At 40.6% G+C, this 16,284-nt stretch overlaps 1 protein-coding gene across 1 annotated transcript in view; it reads left to right on the top strand.

Moving 5' to 3' along the window:
- LOC119030205 (myosin light chain 4-like) overlaps window positions 1-16,284 on the top strand; it is a 451,755-nt gene that overhangs the window by 108,371 nt on the left and 327,100 nt on the right. The gene's annotated exons all lie outside the window — the stretch shown is intronic.

Here is a 16,284-nt window from a genome sequence, read left to right as displayed (position 1 = left end):
GATGCTTGACTCGCGCTTTTTTCCTTAAAAGATTTTTCAAGGTAAGAAGCATGTTTTTTTTTTTTTTTTTTTTCTACGTATCTAGTTTCCAAAAGTAAGTGAACAAAGTTAAATCCAATAATTGGAGGCTGTTGGTAAGATTCCACCAATGAGCGATTGTGCCTCTGTTGGTGAGTGTTGCCCGTGCCCCTGCCAATGAAAACTTCAGAAAGTCCTTTTTTTTGTTGGTAAAGTTACTACTGTTCTCGCAGCAGGAGGGTTTTAATAGTTTCCTCTGTGTTTTACTGATGAGCTGTGTGTCGAGGTACACCAGATGCACTCTGTTCCTCTCGACCAGCTGGACATCTCCCGCAGCAAAGGGAACAATATGAGATCTGTAAGGAGGGAGTCTTGCTTTTAGACCAGAGATTCCAGGGATCTTTGGGCATTGCAGTGAGATCTGCACAACTAGCTTTGCAATTTAAGCAAACTTACTTAAATGCTGGTGTTATCAACAGCATAACCACCTTACTAATCTTAATGTGGTTTTGATTTTAATAATTTATGATGTTGCCACTTCCATGCATCCATAGTCTGTGGCCATCACTTTGCTAATATCCCCCCTCTATGCTATCTTAACTGAATAAAATTCCCTTTACATGAATGAAATGTTTTCACCGCATTCATGTTAAGGCTTTAGTGAGCTTAAGTGCTTACCTGATGCCTTACAGTGTATCCCACAGGGGAAGAAAAGAAAGAAAGAAGCCTGAGTGTTCATAGAGGCACGGTAAATACAATGAGACAGTCAGTAAGTTAAATACTGACAAATTAAAGAAAAGCCTACTTTATGAGTTATGAGAATGTAATGAATGCAGGCACTTCCATACAGGCAATGGCCTTTTGCAGTCAGCAGAGTTCAACTGTAAAATGTCTTTTCTGAGATTTCCATCACTTAGCGGCGAATATTTGCAATAGAAACACGTGTTAATAAAAGCCATCCCTTTGAAGTTGAAAGTACAACATATTTACATCAACAGTCTCAAATGTGTTTGGTCAATAGTAATGCGAAATTAAGCAGGAGTAGGGATTTTAGAATTGTGCAGCTCTGATGCATGGTAACTACTACACAGGAAGTGTTTCCAATTGCGGTCTTTAAATATTTTTCACTCATTTTGACACTTTGCATTTGGCCCCATGCAACATAATTTCCAGTCTAACATTACCCAGATGTAACCACTGCTAATACCAAGCTGTTAGTCCCCCAATAGTTTGCTAATTACATGATACTGCATAATTAGCTCCTTATTATTAATGTATCAAACTGTCCCTCCACTGTGAACTTGTAATGGCAGAGCTGCAACATATCGTACTCCCCCTGCCTCTGAACTTAATCCTTGATGATGCATTTTATTCTGGCTGCATGGTCTCATGTAAATTCTGATATACAGGCGCTGTTGGAACTGCGCGAGTAGTTCCTGTGAAATTTGTCCGTTCACTGTTTTAAATTAATGCAAACAAGCCTGCACTTTAAAACTTGAGTGGCATCGGCATCAGACTGTTGCAGGTACCTTGACTTGAGAAATTGATTAAATAAAAAAAGAACTTCTTAATATTTTATTCACAACACGAAGTATAGACCTTCAGTGCATCATCCTCTGAACACCAATGGGTTGTTGATTGTAACACAAGCTGCAAAAAGATGGCTTCAGTGTTTAATAATGATAAACTAAAAAGGTGAGTATGTTGATTTGAAAAAGGTGGGTAAATTATTTGTGCATTTCCAACCCACTACAGCCATGCTACACCGTCACTTTGAACTTTTTGGTATATAGCGATCACAGTCCTGTTCACTGATCAACTCACGGCTTCAGGCTGCAGCCAATAATACACGTAAGGGATAATGCCCGACGAGGTGTCCATTAATTCCTGATTATTAACACCTCGAAGGGCATTATCCCGCTTATACCATGGTCACTTGCCAAATAAAAGAAATGAAGACCATTATTTTATATATATATATTTTTTTTTATAGTTTTAAAATAAAAATATAAAGTTTTTCACAAGCCATAACTAAGTTTCCCTGGTAACGCCTGAGGGTTTGTCTGATACTTGGCACAATCATTACCCTCCTGTAAGGTTCTTATGCGACGGAAATGTTGTTCACTCCTCCAGTAAATAGGACGGACCATAGATACGACTTGGCAACGGGAGATATTCTAGTCCGCTCAGCGATGAGCCAGAAAGCTAATGCTATGCAAGCAAGATTCAAAGTCAATAACATTGCCTACGATTAACAAACAGTAAATATAATTTGACAGTATGTTGATCAATAAGACTAGCTAGCTAACCGGTCATGTCATTGTCCCCAAATCAATATCAAGATTTTCTGGAATAAATGATTGGCCATGTGTAACGTTACTGTGGCCGCAGCCTGAAGTAGAGAGTTGAACAGCGAACAGGATGTGAGATTATTCGCATATCAGTAATTTTAGAGGGGAAGTGTATTTTCTGCAGCTTGTGTGTAACAGCTGCCACCCTGTGGTGTTCAGAGGATAAGACACTGAAGGACTGACAGACTGCACTCAGTGTTGGAAATAAAAGATTCAGATTTGATACGCCAGCTAGTGCATTAATTTAGAGCGGTGAACAGACAGTTTGAATGGAACTACTTAGTAGGTGTCCACATATCAGGGATTAATGGACACCCTGCAGCCAATCAGAATCGAGTATTCCCCCAGACCATGGTGAGAATATTGATATTTTATTGACTTTAAACTTGCTAGCATAATGTTAGCTTTCCGGCTAATAGCTGAGCCGAAGGGCTCTATGAGCTGAGGTGACTAGTATATCTCTCATTGCGGAGTCGTATCATTGGTTGGTCCTCATTACAACAGTGGTGATTCCCATTGCAGAAGTACCTTACATAATCATAGCAATTGTTCCTACTGTCAGTCAAACCCTAGGGAAACAGGGTTATGGTTTGCAGGAAAAGGATATGTTTTGATTGTAAAGCTGTTGATAATGAAAATGAATGCTCTTAATTATTTTTGACCATGATCAAAGCAAGGATGCCTTCCAAGGTGTCCATATTCAGGAATTAATGGACTCTGCTGAGGCAACTATCCTCCAGACTGCTCTGGCCTCCATATCCCCCATTAATTCTGACAAGTGTAAACTGATAATGGGATCCTCGTCAGGCAGCGCCCCTTATATAATTGATTTGTTTGTTGTGTTTTGTGTTAATCATGTGAATCCGCAAGGTAGTCATTAACTAAGGTTGTCAAAGTAGATGTAGAGGAGATCAACATATGCCCCAACAAATGTAGTGGAGTAAACTATATAAAGTTTTTGTAGTTACACTTTATTCTACCTCCCCCCTGTCTCAATCATACTCATACCAATGTGCATAATATTACATACTTACTAGTGTAAAGGTCATTGGTTTAGGCATGAGCAGGGTCGACAAACTCTTAGAGGTTTGTGTCTCCACGGTCTTATATAACACAATCAGAATTTGCATTATGCTGAGAGCTTGTAGGTCCGTGTTCCACAGCTTCTTGTACATGAACAGATACATTGAGAGTTGAATTATTCGACTGAGCTGGATATAAATTACCAAGAGTTATGGTCTCACCCCAGTAACCTGGAAGAATTCCCTCACTATCAAGCTGTATGGCCATGAAACAAGACACAGTAACCATGGGGGATTGATTCCGAATGGGTTTGTCTCACTAACACCTTTTCCCACCGCTGTATGTAACACTTAATTAACTTGCCTTCCAATTCCTATTACCTTATGACTACTGTACCAACATATCTCCTCTTAGAAAGATTAACTGTGAGGAAAAGAGTGAAAAATAAGTTTTAAATGTCCCCGAGCTCGTCTTTCGAAGAATGCAAGCTGTCATCCGACACATGACCTGTTATTATCAAAGTAGCTTACTTCCTTCATTCTTTTGATGTGTGTCATACACGCTGTAATTGATTCCACTCACTTCTGTCATGCTTTTGCCTGCAATTTGCACCGCAATATGCCACCCTGAACTTTCTGAACCCATAGCATAATGGAAAAGCTGTAGGGCCCGCGAAGCGTGAATTATCACCTGGTCTTGCACATAATGCTGTTGGCACGCGAACACAGACGCTCGGCGTGTCTTCCTCGGTAAGAGAATTACATTTTTGATGAAGTTACAGAGAGGATGCTGTTGTTGCTTGAGCAGACGCTTCGCAAAGTAACTCATTAGATTTTTTATTATTTTTTTCCTGTAGTCTTCGGGGTGTCTCTCTAATTCTCACGCTTTTTTTCCTCCATGAAAACGTAAGGCTGAAATGTAATCACAGCTCATTTGCTTCTCAGAATGAAGATGATGATAGTAATAAGTGGGGTTCGTGCATAACTTCAGCTCCAAGCACCGGATGTGAGAACACATGTCAATATAACACTGGAAATGTTAAGTTATTTCATCTGTTTTAAACTAAGAGAATATCAAATGTCCTCGTGTCTGGAAACATCACAAAATTAATACATCTCCATCTTTAAGCAGAGGCTGCATGAGCTCAGATGGAAGCCATATGTCGCGCTTTCAGTCCACCAATTACATCTAGTGCCATTCATTATCCATTAAGAGCTCCAGCGTTTTGTTTGTGCTGATGCCGCCTTTTCACAAATACAAAACTTGACGGCCCACCCACCCGCCCACCCCCACCCCCCAAAAAAAAAAAAGAAAGAAAGAAGAAACGTTTGCTTCCATGAAAAGTCTTTGAAATAGAGCTTATATAAATAAATTTGGTTGTGTTTATTCTGTCAGCCTCCTGATTACTTGGATTCAGTGATATTTGCGAGATGAAACAAGTCACAAATTTGGCTTGACAAGCAGGGAGGCATTATGTATGAGGAAAAGGAAAAAAAAAAAGAAATGTGTTCATATTGTGTTTTCTCTTCCACTTTACATAAGTGAGGGCTCCCACCCAAACAAGTATTCGGAGGAAGGTGGTAAGAAAACATCTTTCTCGCAACTTTTGTTCTGCATCTCAAACCTGACAGTGGTCTTTTTTTTTTTCAACTTTTTTTTTACTTTTATTACTTTCAATATTTCTATTCAGTGAGCAGCAGTGTTTTTCAGCGTGAATATATAGCGACGCCTTTGAAGCTTGGAGCTTCATCAAACCTCAGTACCTTCTGTCACACTAACGTCATTTTGACTGTTGATCAAGAATGTTGAAAACGCACGCTGGCATCTATTTAAATTTCTAAAAGGACTCAATCTAACTCGAGGATACAAAAGGGTTTTTAATTATAAAACATGCATGATCCCTTAAAACCTTTCCCCGATGATGGGCTCACAGAGAGAGAAAAAAAAAGAAGACACACACACAGTGTTCTCGGCTTTAAACAACCCTCGATGCAAATGGTAACCCAGAAACAGGCACGGCCTAGAGGAGGGAAGAGACGGACGATGAAACAAAGTGACTCTGTTCTTTGCGCTAATAGTATACAGTGTAACCCAAAATGTTTCTCAAAGTCAGCTCGGGGCTAAAAAGTCATTTGTTTAATGGTTTTAGCCCAGCAGGAAGCCCAACCTTTCCTATTTTTAAAAAAGTGATACTGAGAGGCCACACCTTCAGAACGCCCGGTACACTGCAACCCGCCGTGTATCCCCAAATGGCCTCGGCAAAAAAAAAATTGCGTCGTTTGCTCAAATTTTTCGACGTGCCTCTTTGATGAGGTCGTTAAGACGGGATGACTTTACTAAAGAATCGGGCACGGTGACTGGGGTGAGGGCGACATAGAAAGGAAAGAGAAAGAGTGAAAGGGGAACGAAGAGCGGGAGGGAGAAACGCCCTCGCTGTCGTGTATCTGCTAAAATCAAAAGCGCCAACCCCTTTCATCCCTTTTGTCTGTGCACCACTGTTGCTGCTCTCTGTGGTCACTTTTAGTTTTTTTTCCTCCACTGTGACTTTCTCAGCGTGGTGCAGCAGAGACCCTCCTATCAGCAGAGACGTGTGACTGAGAGGATGTGAGTAGACCTCTGCTACCACCTAGAGGTGTCAGCGATGGTGGCGTCCCATCACTTTGCATCCGTCAGAGAAACCAATCACCAATCACTGAGACCGTGGATCATTGATTTGGAAAGATGGTGCAGGCCGCCACACCGGAGTGAAACAATCCTTTAATGTCATGTTGTTTTCAGCATCAGCATACTCTTTTTTTTTAATCTTAAAGCTAACCAATGCAACACTTGATCTTTAAAAAAATCTGTACTTTTTTTATTTTTTATTGCTGCATTTTTGAAGTGCAAACTTGTTGGTCCCAAGACGTGACTCATGCAATTTTTTTTTCCTAACTCGTCCATCAAAGCCACCTGGGTGAGACAGAGAAGTGTGGAGGCTTCAGAGAGATAAGGTTTCAAAGCTGCCAGCAGGAGAATTTTCTAGCATCACCTCAACATATGAGCCTCCACCGGCTTCACTTTTGAAAAAAAAAAAAGAAGCGTAACAGCTGCAGTTAGGCAAGCATATAATATAAGTACTTCACAGGGCTTATCCCGCGTGGAGAGAATCAGTTTCTTAGATTGTGCCAGTGCTTTAAAAGCATCAAGCTTTTTTCTGCTGCTCATGGAGTAGCCCACAGCGGCTGCGTATGGGACAACAGCTCGGTTTTATTTTTTCTAGAGTTACAAACTACCTCAAAGGCTGCATCCTGTCAGCGTGTCTGGAGAATAACACAAGGTCAACCAAGGAGATCTCCACCATCACCTGACACACTTCAGACTTTTCTGATGACTCCTCTCTTGTAGAGAAACGCCACCGGATGCAAAGATTCAACGGAGGGCACGTGACATTGTAATGCGCGAAAGTGAAAGAAGTATGATCTGAGTGGAGACAAACCCAGAGGCGGCAGCTGAGGGGAGGAGCGGGGGGACTGAAAACTCAATTCCGACCCCGCTGTCGCCTCTCTCTCCCTCTATAATGAGCTGATGCTGCTTTTGAGCAACTTTGAGCTCCACCTCACCTCTCGGAAAAAGGTGCAAAATGGAGGGGTTTTTTTTTTAGTCACTCTTTTTGTGCTGACAGCCACCAGTGTGCAGCACTTTCTACCAAAAATTGTCCCGGCCTCAGCAAGTTAGGATGCTGGCGAAGCAGGACGCCGGAACTGTCCTACCGCTTTTTTTACAGACATGGTTTGGACGTGCACATTCTTTTTCTGTGCAGTCTAGTTATCAGTCAACGCGTCAAGTTTTTGAATGCACAGGCCTGGTCTCATATCCACATGCATAATACATAAAATATAAGAAGCCTAAAGGCAGGACAAAGTATATGTTTGATTTTCATCAAAATGCACATTTATTATTCATGTCCCCACAAACCTATACCCTCGCTGTCACTTGTTTGTTTTGTTTTTTCACCTTTTTACGAGGAAAATAACAAATTGTGTAACAAGAAAACATAAACACAATCTATCCCTAAGATATGTATGAATTCTTACAGAACCCTGCAGCATTCATTTCAATCCGCATTATGTTTTCCCCTCCGCTGTGTCTAAATTGTTTTCACGCGAGGCTGAGACTTTTTCTGACAAGAATCTTGCAAACATACCGCTTGACATTCAAATAGTGGGGGATGTATATGCCGCACGGGAGCCGAGCGCACACTGTTTGCATCGGGTGACGATTCCAAAACTACCTTTGTAACAGCTCAACAAGGTCACTGTTATTCTTCTTGGAGCTCAGGCGACGGCACACTTTTGGGAGAAGAACTCTCGAAATGTAAACACAATTGTGTTCCCTCCCCGGAATACACGGCTTACGTTTAATTGAAGATGTCAACACAAATCGCGCTAGATAAACCTTTAAAATAATTACAAAGAGCTTTCGGAGCCTTTAAGCCCTTCAGATTCAGAGACAGGGAATCGGGGCTGACCACTGGCATCGGGGATTTAGAGTGCCACAATTTGCAGGGGCTGGAAACAAACACAGCACAAGAACAAAGGACTTGTCCGCGCAGCGAGGTCCATCCTTTGAAACATGTTTACCGGGTCAAGCATTCAAATCCCATCCTACGTTGTTCTGACTTTATTGAAATGCACGGTTGCACACGTACGCACATGCCAAAAGGTTATAGGCTGATTTAAGAGGTTGTTTTTTTTTTCCCTGGCACCTGAGAGACGCGACTCCCATGGCTCAAATAATGTCACAGAATAGTGTATAATCTTTGGAACAGCTGTGGCTGGAGATAAAACCTTAATCAGGTGAAGGGGAGCTCGGTAATATAATAACCCGGAGCTCGAGAGTCACCGAAGATGTTCCGATAGACACAAAAGAGCACTGCTTGATAATCTTAGTTCAGGAGCTTACTTAACCTCTGTCACTATCGCGGCACGCTCCGAAACTGGATAGACGCTTAATGGAAAAAGCCCATTCATGATGCTAAGTGCTCAGAGGTGTTGTAAAAATCAGTTAGATAGCAGGATGCTGAAACTGACACATGTACCTGCTGAAGAAATGTGGCATGATACACAATTACATGAAACCTGGCGGTTTATAAAAGCTATGATACTAAGAAAAAACTTGATGAAGAAGACAATGAAGAGCTACATTTAGATTATTTGTTAATGTCCAAATGCCTGTGTATCCTAACAAACAAATTTAATGCCTCGTTAAATATTGGTGAACCAGGTTAAACCCTTGGTTGTTGTCATCTAGATTCGCCCAGACTTCCTTTCACTGTCTTTGTTGTTACCTTTTTGTTCTTTTCTACCACTGCCGAAGGTCGGTTTGTGAACTACCACGTAAGCATTGGCAAGATTGTGTACTGTGTGCATCTTTGGAGCCTGAATATTACAAAGAAAATGTGTGCTCATTTAAAAGTAATTTGAAGTTAAAATAATAAGCTCCATAGCACCATGAATGGTCAAGAAAACTCCACAGAGTGGTTTTAATGTGGTTTATAAGAGTCCATGTTGTATTCATTCTAAGTAAAAGTATACTGCAGTAAAACATTTTACTTGTATGATTCAAATCTTTGTGTATGAAGGACAAAAAATGCAAAAATCAATCAAATATAAAACTCCTATTGAATGAAAGAAAATATTTTAAATATTCTTTTTTGCAATAAATTGATTTAGTTACATATTTATTTAATCATTATCTTGATAAATGCAAAGAGAAATGGGAAGGGAAAACAATGGGGGAATTAAACAAAGATAGAAGGAAATACAACAGTATATATATATATATATATATATATATATATATATATATATATATATATATATATATATATATATATATATATATATATATTACATCCTACTTTTATTTTTATAATACATTATTTATTCTAGCCAGTTATTATTTATTATTATTTATTTGTATTGATTGTGGTAGTTTCAGTCCTCCATAACTGCAATCCTAAAATGTAACTGAGAAGGTGTCGGCTCCAGAGTTGTTCTAAAGTATAAACTCCCTCGGATAGAGATAGTAAGAATGGCGGGAGGGTGAGCTCATATTAATATTTTGAGTATGTATTGACGCCTACTCATCCACCGAGAGGTTCAGCGTTCAAGGTTTATTGTTTTCCGCGAGACAACAGTTTTCAAGGAAGTTAAACTCTCTGTATCCTGGGGTTTTCAATCACAAACTGTAAGTTATGGAAGACAAATGCAAATGCAAATGTTTATCTAGTTTGAATAACCAGATGATTGTCTTTGCCTGAATAAAATTAGAACCTGGCAGCATTATGTTTTTTTCACAACTTTAGAAACAGTCCAGATTCAAAGCTTAGCATCTTCCTTGACCCTCTTTTCAGCCTCTCAACCCACACGCCTTCCTTTTTCACTGAACTCATACTCCCGCTCTTATTGTCCTCCCACTTTTCCTCCCACTTTCCCAGTCAACTGACTTCAACATCCACATGCCCACCTGCTCCTAATTCTCCCACCAGCTCCCAGCGTAAAGTCCTGCCTGTGGCCATTGTGGTCTGCTGGGTACTCATGCATGCAGAGGGTGAAATGTCCAACTGCTTGACCCTCGAGCATTCCAGGTACGTGACACCAAACTAAAAAACAGGGCTGATGGTGAAGAATAGCTGAGTACACGCAGTTGAACCAATGAGACAATGAAATAAAGGAGGGAAAACAACAGACATCATTAGTCATTTGTTTTTATGGCACTCTATTACATTGAAATTTACTTAAATATTAACCTCACACAATCACTCTAGTCAACAAATACATCATAACCCCTCCCTTTTTTGTGTGGCATCAGAATGTCACAAATTCAAGATATATAGATTATAAGTACAAACTCTGACTTTGAGTCCTGTTTTGTACTTTTCTCTCTCTCTCTTTTTTTTTTTTTGTCCCAGCTTTTTCTCCCCCCCATCCCGGCTTTCCTGTCCCTTCGCCATGTTATCTCGTGCTAGTTTAGGCCCTCTGCCTGTCCTTGACCTGGCTTTTCCCCAGTGGGTTTGTTTTGTTGTGTTGCTGTATGTGAGTGTTCTTCATTAGCTATAGTTTTTTTTTATAAATTGTCTTTAACTGTATTTCCCTTTCACGCACGTCTGTGTCCTCATCTCCCCTGTTCATGAGCTGCTGATGCTAGTTTCGACATCAGTCAAAAACGGGCTGAATCAAAATGGTTCTTTGCATCTGGGTAGAAACTCTGTCAGACCTTTCAAAGCCTCCCTTCTGATTTTAAACACAACTACACGTCAAAAAGTTCAGTCAGGTTGAATAACAAAAGACGCTAAAGTGCTGTAAAGGGAGCACATAATTGCTGTTCAGATCTCCCTTTTGTAACAGCAGGTTTTTGATTCATTTTCGATATATGTTTTTTTGATTTCCCTTCGATGACGCAGCCCTCCAGACTCATCCACAATAAAAAAGATGAATGAGCAGTTAGAGGTTCACTTCATTGCTTGGCTTAGTTCAGCTTCACACCGGCAGAAGACACGTAGATTTTGATGAAAAGACTCGCTGATTGAACCTGTCATGTCTTTGTCACAAGAAGATCTCTATCCATTTGGCCACTCTGACACACTGTATAGAGTTTTTTGTTTGATGTTTGGCTGAATATATAAAGGCTTTCTGTTCTGTATGGCTGAAGTACTCACTGTAACCTTGAAAACCGCAGCTCTAATAATAGGCTGCTTAATAATAGGAGGATTTGCAGGTGTGTGTGTGTTTGCCTGTGTGAGCAATAAAGAGTAAAATACCTTCAGAAATAGCAGCGTTACTGTTGACATACAATCTGTCATTTTACACAACAAAGTTTTTGACATTAAGAAAAATACTTATAATAACAGCGGATGAGTAAATATGTGGAGAAAAAAATAATAATGTAATAAAAAAACAGTGCTGCAACATGGCATAGTCCACAGAAAATGACCTGTTTGCTCTCTAGGTAAAACTTTAAGATAATTAAAAACTTGAATATAATGCAAATTTAGGTTTTTCCCCTCGCCTCTCAGGGCCTCCCTGATCCCAAGAGTTATGAACTGACCTACTTTGTGCAAGTGTGACTTCGCCCACCGTGCTCAGAAAACACACTCAATGAGAACTTTCACCTCGCAAAAATAACAAAACAGTGTAAGATGTGATTCATATTTTTATGTTCCTTTTTGTAAATTTCTTTCTCTCTGTTTTTGGGCCAAATCAAAACTTAATGGGGGTCATTTCTGGCCGCGCTGAATCCCACACTGCACTCTGCAGGTCACGGATCATTTTTTGGTTAGCAGCTTTCCGTGACAAAATCTCACAGGAGTCAACTGGTTCAGACTCAGCTTGTAAGGTTTTATGTTGTCGAGCAGTGAGACCAGAACAGAAACCACCACAGTACGATACTGGCCTGCAGTCACAGAGAATTTTTATTATTTTTTTTGTGTTTGCCAGTGTGGGACTTGTGATAAGGCTGGTCAGCAGCCGGACCTCTCTCCTCGAGAAATGTCAGGCTTTAAATCAGTCCCTCCTTCTCTACGCACACGATCCCACCCACCCTTTCCTCTAGCGCTCACAGAGAAAGACTGCACGGTGAGTAACCGCACACACATTCAAGATGCAGATAGAAAGCAGGCCATTAGAGGTTAGTGATGATTAAAAACAAGGCACAGAAAGAGATATGTTTCTCTTTATACTGTGCATCAGTGTGGGATGTGTGGTATATCATTGTATTGTCTACCAGAAGATTCACTGCTAGTAACTTAAATCAGCTAAATGAACATGATTTTATCAACATTTTTCTTTCCTTTACACAGTAGGAATGTAAAAGATGTTTGTTAGTTTTTTCAAAAGAGGTCAGCCTGGGGGGAAACTAAGTTGGCATCTAGCACCTTGGTCATTTATTATACATCCAACCAGAACAAGCAAAATGATAAAAGAAGTTGCATGATTATTTAGATTAAAATATAGAATCAAAAACAAGCATAGACACTTCTACAGCAAATACACAAGTGCTGCGAAAAGTTAAAGTCATGGATTGATTCAAGACCCGAGACAGGAAGACTTCATGGGCGAGAAGCTTGTCGGTTGAACTCCTGTAGACACGCTGAATACTTTGTCCACATTGCAGCTCACCCCACGCCGCCAACAATCTTGCCTCGTGTTTTTCGATGGGCGGATACCCAGCAGATAGAGCTCAGAGAAGCCAAACCGTGAATACATTACAGGTACCAAGCAGCAGCAGATCAAGAACAAGAAAAGAAAGAACAGATATATGTTTCTTCTGAGTGGGTTTTTTTCGCCCTAAACACATCAAAAACTATCCTTTGTTCCTACGCTGCCTCTTAGATGTGAGAAAGAAGATTGCTTTCAACACTGAATACATTGAACGCGTCGCTCTAGTTGATCTGATACGCAGCGTTGGTGTCGTTCCCGCAGCATCACAATTAACGTTCCTCCGAGGCCATCGCCACGACTGATCAGAGGGTGACCACAGCAGGTTGTGGTGGACGGATGGATCAAGTACATGACTTTGAACCTGGATACTGGAGTTCAAGTCCTGTTTGAAATTTAGTCTAGTGTTGACTTATTATTACTTTTGGCTTTTTTTCAGTTTTGTGTTTCAATTGCGGGTAGGTTTTAGGTTACAGAAGTCTTGGTTTGGTTGATGAAAAAAATATGATCTGGGTTAAAGATGTGCTATGTAACAATTTTTGTTTAATTTCCTAAAAAAAAAAAAAAGACTTACATTATCAACAGAATGTGAAGAAATAACAGCGGACCGGTGGTGGGCTGTGGCAAGTCAGTGTCTTTTCATTTCAGAAGGTTGCTGGTTCGATTCCCCTGGTCAGAGTGTCCTTGGGCGCTGATGTACTGTTCAGCAACCTGCATGGCAGCCACCACCATCATTGTATGAATGTATGTATGAACTGCTGTGAGTCGCTTTGGACACAAGCGTCTGCTAAATGTATGATAAAAGAGTTCTATGCATTTTGTCAAGGAGATTTGCTGAAGTTAGCATGCTAGCCATGGTCCATTCTGTCTGAACCTTTGAACTTTTCCTTAAAGATGCACTGTGTAGTTTTGGGGAATTTTGATTGGAAGAAAAAAGATCATCATTGACTGATTCTGTATACTTCTAAATATACTTTATACTTCATGAAGATTTGTTTTCATGACTAAAAAAACTGAATAAACAAACTGACCTTACAGGACAACACAGCTTTCTAGTTTCAAACAGACTTCTGGAACAGTCTTCTGGGGACCTTATTTTCCTTTTATTCAGTTATGGAAAAAACAAATATTTCTGAATTTATATTATTACCTCATTAATACTTTGAATTAATACTGCATTTTAAAATTCTGGGGTTGAACAGCGCCCCTTTAATGTTTTCTCTTATGATTTTCAGCCATACACATTCAAATAAGGTTCAAGATAAATAACACCAGACAAATATTTGTTTTTGAAGTTCATTTGAACACCACACCATCGTTTCTGATCAGAATGTGTTTTAATCCCTTTCCTTTGACTTCCCCGAACAAAGCCACAGATGAAGGCTTAAAAAATGAGGCCCCTGTGTCCGCAGATTGAGTGATACCAGCACTTTCATGTGTTCCCAATAATGACCAGCGCGAGCCTCTATAAACTGAGACAGAGATGGTTCCTTCAGGGCTCAGCCAACATGCTCTGATGATATTAGGTCCAGCCTTTGCCAGGGATCAAACAGTGACCCACCAGTTCATCAAATACTCCGAGCCGAAAACATTCATAAAACATACCTTGCCCAGCTAGCTCTTGGCATAGGCTCAGATGTAATAAATCACATACTGTATATTTTATGACCTAACTGGTCCAGGGTTGTATCGAGGGTTGTATTAAGACAGTTGCCGTAGATACTGAAGATGGGGCTTGCTGCATGTTTAATCGAGGATCCTAATCATGCATTACTGACCATCACTGCACACCCCCCCATATTAATGTGAATTTAACATGCCTTCGAAACTTGCAGCAAAAAGATTTTATTCCACATGTAAAGGTGTGAGATTATAAAGCAACACCAACATGTGCTGATTTGACATCTAAATCTTAAAAATGGGGTTCATTTTCTAATCATTTTCCCACAGATTATAAAAGTTTACTGTCCTACCATGCCTACAACCCCCCTTATCATTCTCACACGCACGCGCGTACACACGTTCCACAAATGAACCATTTTCCCGTTTTACGGCCTTCTTGTTATCACCGGTAAACTGCCCCCTTGTTACTGCCTCCATGTATTTCCAATTATTTTATATGTGAAAGAGGGCAAAGGGACAAATGAAGTGGAGACGGGAGGGAGAGAGAGACTGTAGCAAGCCAAGACGCTTTGTAATGCCATGGGCAGGTTATAAGGAAGATAAATAGCGTGACACCTTAATGGAGCCATACAGTTATCCTTTATGAATAAAGTGAGATTGCTTCATAAAAGGTACCGTCCGTGATTAATGATGGAGCTGAACCACTCGCATCGATCCCGGACATAAAAGGACTCTCCAGTATTTACAGCTGTTAATGTTATAACAAATGGCATTATAAAAGTTGGACGTACAGTGTGTCCAATAAAACGACACGGACCTGGGAACTGCACTGAGCCTCCGGTTGCCATTTGCAAATGCTTACTTACGCTTTAGAGTCTTAAGGTGAGGAAATCGTGGGAAACAGCTAATTGATTTGGATGCAGTTTTGTTTCAGATTCAGATTTTCAGATTTATTTTTATTTGGTTTCTCTTGACCACTACATGGTGGTCTGGGGTTATTTAAAGTGAGGTGAAGCATCACTCAAAAGCGTTCCTACGGTAGTTTACGTACAATCTTTGGTTTATCATCTGCAACATCTGTTAGAACTAAAGAAACAGTACAAGTTCAAACAACTATGGATGACAACTATGCTCTGTTGCCGCATCAAAAAAAAAAAAAAAAACTCGCAAGAAGAAGAAATTAATTGAAATACGATTATAAAGATGGGTTAGATCATGTGATTGAGGAGGTAAGTTTCTCCGTTTCTTTGCACCACAGTACTAAATGACTTAAACAGATGTATTCGTCTCTCTGCCTGAATTCCAGCTGAGGAGGCCCGTCAGTATTATGTTCCGTGATTTGAAGGCTGGTTATTAACTCCTCAAAAATGCCAGGCCACATTGGCAGCTGCACCGAAAACAGTATGTCCGTGTAGAGCTGTACACGCACACATTCATACTGAGTTGGACGACGGCGTCTCTAGGTATGTTACATCTGTTGTACGAAGTCAGTGATCACAACTACGATACAGCCAGTAGGAAGAGACGGCATAAACAGCAGCTATGATGTGACATCACAAGAATGAGAGCTGATTGTATTATAAACACTGAGCAATTGATTTTTACTTCAACGTGTTTTGTTTGGATGCTTCTCGGCGATTTTGAGAGTCAGCTGATCCTAATCAGCCGACGCCTGGCACAGCCCTGCCAGAGCTAATCCAAACCTTGATGCTGACGAGGCCCCGCATTAAGAGAAGCCTGAGGCGGTGAGGAGAAATGACTCGCATCACCTTCCAGGCAGACTTCACCTACATGCATTTGGCAGGGATACTGATGATTCGAGCTCGCACCACTGCAATCACAACAGTCCTGTTCCTGAGGTTTCACAAGCTGCCGGTGTTATTTTGGCTGTGCGGCATATACTGCCACATGTGTTTGGACGAATTCCAATAAAAGGAGCTTGGGCTGTTTACTTTCCCATGATTAACTCAAATTCTATCACGTGCCTCACCCTGGCTAGCAGAGATCATGGTCTGTGACGAATTTGTTATGTTTACAGCAGACATGTGACTCATTCGGTCCTATCCCAAGTC

Source organism: Acanthopagrus latus, chromosome 12 (assembly GCF_904848185.1).
Source record: "Acanthopagrus latus isolate v.2019 chromosome 12, fAcaLat1.1, whole genome shotgun sequence".
Classification (NCBI taxonomy): Eukaryota; Metazoa; Chordata; class Actinopteri; order Spariformes; family Sparidae; genus Acanthopagrus; species Acanthopagrus latus.
This window is presented reverse-complemented; position numbering and strand designations above follow the sequence as displayed.